General features: G+C 45.5%; 1 long non-coding RNA gene across 1 annotated transcript in view; it reads left to right on the top strand.

The window, feature by feature from the left end:
- The window catches only part of LOC143122300 (uncharacterized), a 21,617-nt gene extending 19,711 nt beyond the window's left edge, over positions 1 to 1,906 (top strand). Inside the window, exon 3 of the long non-coding RNA XR_012986626.1 lies at positions 1,870 to 1,906. This is a non-coding gene — a long non-coding RNA (uncharacterized LOC143122300). The remainder of the gene's footprint in view (positions 1 to 1,869) is intronic.
- The last annotated feature ends 4,769 nt before the right edge of the window (positions 1,907 to 6,675 follow it).

Below are 6,675 nucleotides of genomic sequence, written 5' to 3'. Positions count from 1 at the left end.
CTTCTTCTCTGTCTGTCTTTCTCTCTCTCTCTCTCTCTCTCTCTCACTCTTCTTACCCAGGTTATCTGTCTCCATTTTGGGGTTTTTTCTCTCACACTCACTCCATATTCACCCTATCAGCCTTTTCTTTGCCACCTACACTCTCCATCACTCTACTGGTGGCTATGTGTGTGTGTGTGTGTGTGTGTGTGTGTGTGTGTGTTTGTGTGTGTGTGTGTGTGTGTGAGAGTATAGTGAGACAGCAGGGCCATGTGCACGTGGGAGCTGATGCACTTAGGTCGGCCTGGAGCAATAAGGCACCACAAGGATTTTCCCCACTACACACACACACATACACACACATACCCACCCACCACACACACACACACACACACACACTCCCCCTCTCGGTCTCCTCCCTATACAGGATATACAACCACCAACCCCAATTCCCACCCCCATATACACATACAGTCCAGTCCCAACACCACCCTCCTACGCATACACACGTCACCCCCCCTCCTCCACACACACACACACACTCACACTCCTCCTCCTCTTCATCCCCTCCTCTTTATTGGGTCGGAAATAATTGCATTTCACTGCTGAATGGCTGAGTCCCATCGCGGTGCGGGCGGAAGAGAAGTCAGAGGGGCGACACTGGCGTCTGGAGGGCCTCTCGGGTGCCTGCTGCCGCTGGAACATCTGCTCTCCCACTCCCCGGCCAGAGCCCTCGCTCTGTGTGTGTGTGTGTGTGTGTGTGTGTGTGTGTGTGTGTGTGTCTGTGTGTGTGTATGTGTCTGTGTGTCTGTGTGTGTGTGTGGTATGTGTGTGTGTGTGTGCGTGTGTGTGTGTGTGTGTGTGTGTGTGTGCATGTGTGGTATGGGAGCAGGTTGGTATGGATGTGTCAGAGTTGAAGCCAGCGATCATAACTCCAAGCTGATCCCTGGAGCTGGACTCCTGCCGGATGCGTGCCGTGTCAGGGCCAGATCTGGACCAGATCTGTGTCGTTGCCAGTCTCGGGCTGGGTAGTGGGTGCAGGGGACTTGCGCACACACACACACACACACACGTGGCTACCGCCTGCCATGTGCCTGCCTGCGGCTCGACGCCCACGCACCCACACATACGGACGCTCTCTCTCTCACACACACACACACACACACACACACACACACAGGATGAGTGGCGATGTGATTGGTCGGCCTGTGACAGAATGGTGTGGCCTGTCAACGTGTGACGCGGGTGAAGCTGGCCAGAGAAACATGGGCTCTGACTTGTTTGTGTATTTGTGTGTGTGTGTGTGTGTGTGTTTGTGTGTGTGTGTGTGTGTGTGTGTGTGTGTGTGTGTCTATGTCTGTATGTGTATGTGCATGTGCGTGTGCGTGTGCGTGTGTGAGTGGTTTGTGAAACATGGGCTTTGACGTGGGCATCATGTTGCTTTAGTACACATGGCCGACTCAGACTTGCTGGGTGGCCTCTGGGAGACCCGTGTTTCTCCCGTGTCTGCGTCGCCTCTGAAGCGCTCAGAGGAGGCTGCATACCCAATGGCTCATACAGTATACTATATGTTCTGTCCTTAGTGGTGGGCCTGGAGAATGGCGAGGGAGGATGTGCAGTGAAGAGATGTCCAAAAACAAGTTGGAATTTTTTGAATTGGAATTTGTTGTGTTTGTGACATGTAATTTTGTACTTCAGTGGAGAAGTACAGTACAACCACAGAACTTGTGTCCATTTACCCCCTATGTGATAAAGCAAGTGTCTGCTCCCATACCTGCAGCTCATATACACGTAACTGCCCCCTCAAGTTTCTCTCTCACTCTGTCTGACACTCTCCTTCCTGTCCACACCTTTCTCTTTCTATCTTCTCCTCTTTCTGTCCCTCTCCAGGCGTAGTACCCTCTGGGCGTGGGGAACAGTGATCCTAAAGATGTTCTCTTCTTACTCAACCAGGCGTAGTACCCTCTGGGCGTGGGGCACAGTGATCCTAAAGATGTTCTCCTCTTTCTGTCCCTCTCCAGGCGTAGTACCCTCTGGGCGTGGGGAACAGTGATCCTAAAGATGGTTCCTCATGGTGGCCACACCTGCAGCGCGTACAGCACCCCCACCGTGGACCCGGCGGACGACCGCGAGGAGAGGATCCTGGCCATCCTGGGGATCATCGGGACCGTGCTCAACCTGCTGGTGGTCATCTTCGTCTACATATACACCACCATTTGACACTCAAACTGCTGGAGGTCATCTTTGCCCATATCTATGTAATCATCTGACCTTCATCAGGGCTGTGCTCAACCTGTTGGTGGTCCTTTTCATCTACATATACACCATTTGACCTTCATCACCTGCAGGAGGTCATCTCCCTACACATATACATTACAATCAGACCTTCAACCTGCTGGTAATCACATTCTTCTGCATATACTGTAGACCACCATTTGACCTTCAACCTGCTGGAGGTCATCTTCTTCTACATATAAACCACAATTTGAGCTTCATCACCTGCTGGAGGTCATCTTTGTCTACATATAAATGACCATTTGAGCTTCATCACCTCCTGGAGGTCATCTTCGTCTACATAATAAGCCACCATTTGACCTGAATCCTCCTTTTGGTCTGCATCTACAGCAGTGTTTTTCCTAGCGCATGCTGAATCTCTGCTTCTTCAACGTTGTCTGTATCACTTGACCACCAGGCTGCCTGTCAGTCCTCATACCTTCATTTCCATTTTTGTCTAAATCTCCACTACTATCTGACCCGGCTCCCAGGCTGGAGTGAATTGCACACACACACACAAACACACACACACACACACACAAATACACACAAACATACATACACATAAACACACACAAACACATACTGCCCAACACACTCTCTCCCTCTCACACACACACACACACACACACACACACATACACACACACACACACACACACACACACACACACACACACACACATACTAGAAGAGTCCGGAGAGCGAAATATGAGGTGGCTGCAGTATATAGATAGGGAGCTTCAAAAGCACTGGCGGACAACACAATGTTGGACTGGCAAACAGACACAAGCTGTGCCTGATACGGACTGTTCCTCGTTTCAAATGGGACACCCTAGCCATAAGAATCACAAACACTTCCATGACTTTTTCTCAAACAGAACAGTCTTGAGTGCATTTGTCAGTGTCTTGTGTCTTTTTGTAAATACCTTGTATGCTCACTTTTTCATTTTCAGGAGTGCAATTAGCCTGTTTGCTCTCTTCTGAAAACCAGTCTGTTAACTTGCACCGTGCATCACTCTGTTAGAGACTCTCTCCCTCTCCCTCCTGCCTGTCAGTTTAAAAAAAAATAATGAGTCACAGTTTACTGCCCACTATTGTCTGCACTGGATTAGAAATAACATGCAGAGACAGGTGTGGACCAACATGATACCATCCACAGAACAACATTACCCAGCCTGCCTCTGTACTAACAAAACTGCCACCCAATCCCACGAGGCCTGAAGGACTGCATCTCCCATGATGCACCAGTGTGCTCTCTCACAAAGTGAGATCAGCCTGGTTGCATACCTCGCACTTCATGTACTTTTCTATCCACTCAAGCTCAAAGCGGAGATCATATGACGTCACAGAGGACAAGTCATACATATAGTAACGTTGTGTAACTACTCGTTGGTGCGAGCTGTGATACTCTCTATGAATACTGAATACTATACTATAGGATGACTATGAGCAATGATGATAGAATGATGGATTCATTATCTATCTATCCATCCATCCATCCATCATTGTATGACGATGCACCATAGTCTTGAACTGGAATGTATCATCTTGTGTCACCATAGTTACATATAGTCATTGGCTAGATCTCTTTGCATTGCACCAGTTGGTTTGACACCAAGCCTTTTTTTAAACTGTGACCTTGCAAACCCAGCGATCAATAAACCAAGCTCAGCCATTAAGAGACGGGATAAGATAAACACATGCGTGTGATTTCTCCAGTTTCATACTTTGTGTAAAGCATTCCCTCACACTATGCCTCCTGGATATTTTGTAGGTGGATTAAATTATGTTATGACATTCTAATTTACTTTAAACAATTGCATGAGATGAGTGAGATGATTGTTTTATTATTATCACAGTTTTAACAGATGAGCACAATGTTCTCCCATGGCACATTATTTGTTTTGGTTCACATACGTCAGAAGTAGTGGTTCACCCTAAAAGAGACATACTCTAAGCTTACTGTTTGTGCTTCCTTCAAGATACTTGAAATGCATTTCCAATAAAGAAAGTCAAATTGTAACCAAATATATGTGTTTTGACAATGGAACAAATGAGTATTTCTAAGGAAAATGAAATGTCTCTATTGCACTGCTGTATCCATCTTGACTACATTGAGTCTGCGCACTGTCGCAAAAACAAAAGCAGGAGAATGTCCAACTGTTCACTCTGACACTGCCTGTATGATATTACATAAAATTATATGTAACCACTCAGAAACACACACTTGACACAAAAAGTAAGTGTGTGTGTGTGTGTGTGTCTGTGTGTGTGTGTGAAATGCAAGCTGCTAGGTTTATGGGAATTGTGGAGGAAGTCTAAATCTAAAATTTAAATATCTACACTGTTACTATTATTTTTAAAATACGTTTACATACTTTGCAGTTTGCATATGCTTTATTTATGGCTAGATAAACTATAATAATAATAATAATAATAATAATAATAATAATAATAATAATAATGTCAGAAAATGTGTGATGATGATTCAGCATTGCTCAATATTTCAAATAATGACAGAGAAGAATTGCAATCTTTTAACATGTGCAGTAGTGTTCTAGTCTGGTTAGATCAAGAAGCCACTGAAAATGCAATAATTATTTTGATCATCATAGAGAGTGGATCCTCCAGGAAGTCCCATGTAAACCACATCTCCCACTTCCAGCTGCAGAGTAATCCCACTCGAGAGATAGGTCCAATATGCCTGACTGTTGTAACCTTCCAATTCTATGAGTTTTGCATTATTCTTATATAATCTGACATCCATACTTTGTGCAGTAGGCTTATCCATCGTAGTGAATGTGAAATAGTATACTCCCCTGATTGGAGCTGTGAAATAGCCTGCGCTGTAAGCTTGTCCAACATTGGTGAAGACTTTAGTGAAGACCAATTGCTGCTCACCCCCAAGTACGTATCCTGAATCAGTCAGACCAACTGAGAATGCCACCGAGGGTTTCTCTGTGATCTCATTCTCCAGATTCACTACCTCAGTCTCAGTGGCTTCCAGTCTGCTCTTCATTGCTGTCAGCTCTGCCTGTTGTGCTGCATTTTCTCTGGTCACTCTCTCGATCTCAGTCTTCATTGCCGTCATGTTTTCCTCTTGTGCCGCATTCTCTATCCTTCAGACCCTCCACCTTTATTTCACTGGCTAGAAGTCTCTCTCTCATATCTGTCAGTTCTGTTGCGGTTTTTCTTTAGATCCTCCTGAGTGAGCCTTAGAGTCACTCTCAGCTCCACTATCATGTCACTAAATTCCCTAAACTCAGCAGAGACATCCAGCTGGGTTGAGGTGGCATCTACAGCAGCCATTGTGCTCTGGCTCTCTGGAACTTCAGTCTGGGTGCTCTGTGTCTGAACTCCACACAAGGAGAACAGCAGCACCAGCAGTATGATAACAGCCCTCTGTCTCTCTCAAGCAGTGGTGGTAATAGTATCTGTAGCTGTAGTGTCAAAGACTCTGTGGATACTCTATTTATACCTTAGTTAGCCATTATGTAAGAACTTTCAGCACATTTGGGGTGAACTGAAGTCCAGGGACAGTGATATGACAAGGTGTGTTTTTTCCTGCGTATTCTGTGTCTGTGTATTCAGTTATCAGTGTTGTGGGAAAATCCAACCTGTCCCTCACCCATGGCCACATCCACGGGTTAAAGTGGGGTAGTTACGCAGTTCCCCCACCTCAGATAAATGAATAAATAAATATATTCTTTCATACCAACAGTATACCGCAATGATATTGTTAAAACTAGATGTACCGCAGAGCGGTACAAAATATGACCGCCGCCCAGTCCAGCACATATTTTCCACAAAAATAAGTCACGCTGAAAGGCATATATGATTCTAACTGTCTCACTGTATTGCATTATGCACACTCAATTCTCACTGGTATCTGCTAGACAACAAGTACCAAAACATGATTAGTTCATAGATTTCACATGTAATATACATTTTATACAACCCCACCCCCATCTTGCCTGTTCATAATTCTGAGAAATTCTTGAATTGTGTGCATGTGTGCGTGTACATGTTTATGTTTATGTGTGTGTGGGTGTGTGGGTGGGTGTGTGTGCGTGCATGTGCTTGTGTGTTTGCCTGTTTATGTGCCTGTGTGTGTGCATGTGCATGCATGCGTATATATGTCTACTGTGTGAGTATGTGTCATACGTAGGATTACTGTGAATGTATGTGTGTGCGTGTGTATCTGTTTATGCACATGTGTGCATATGGAATGGGTTTACATGACCCCTGGAGGCAAACATACGCAAAAAATTGATCATCCTAGGCCTTACGGTTCTCAAGATATTCACAGAAAACTGTGTCTGCCCTACCCTCCTTTCAGGGGGTCCAGTCCAGCGGGGGGGCTACAGATCAAAACGAAAAGCGATGGTTCCATGCTATCCATGTGGGGTTACATGCCCA

This window comes from Alosa pseudoharengus, unplaced genomic scaffold (assembly GCF_046254945.1).
Source record: "Alosa pseudoharengus isolate Yale_2024_CS ecotype anadromous, Long Island Sound unplaced genomic scaffold, YU_APseudo_1.1 YU_APseudo_1.1_scf_133, whole genome shotgun sequence".
Classification (NCBI taxonomy): domain Eukaryota; kingdom Metazoa; phylum Chordata; class Actinopteri; order Clupeiformes; family Clupeidae; genus Alosa; species Alosa pseudoharengus.
The sequence above is the reverse complement of the archived record's forward strand: the minus strand, read 5'-3'. Positions and strand labels throughout refer to the sequence as shown.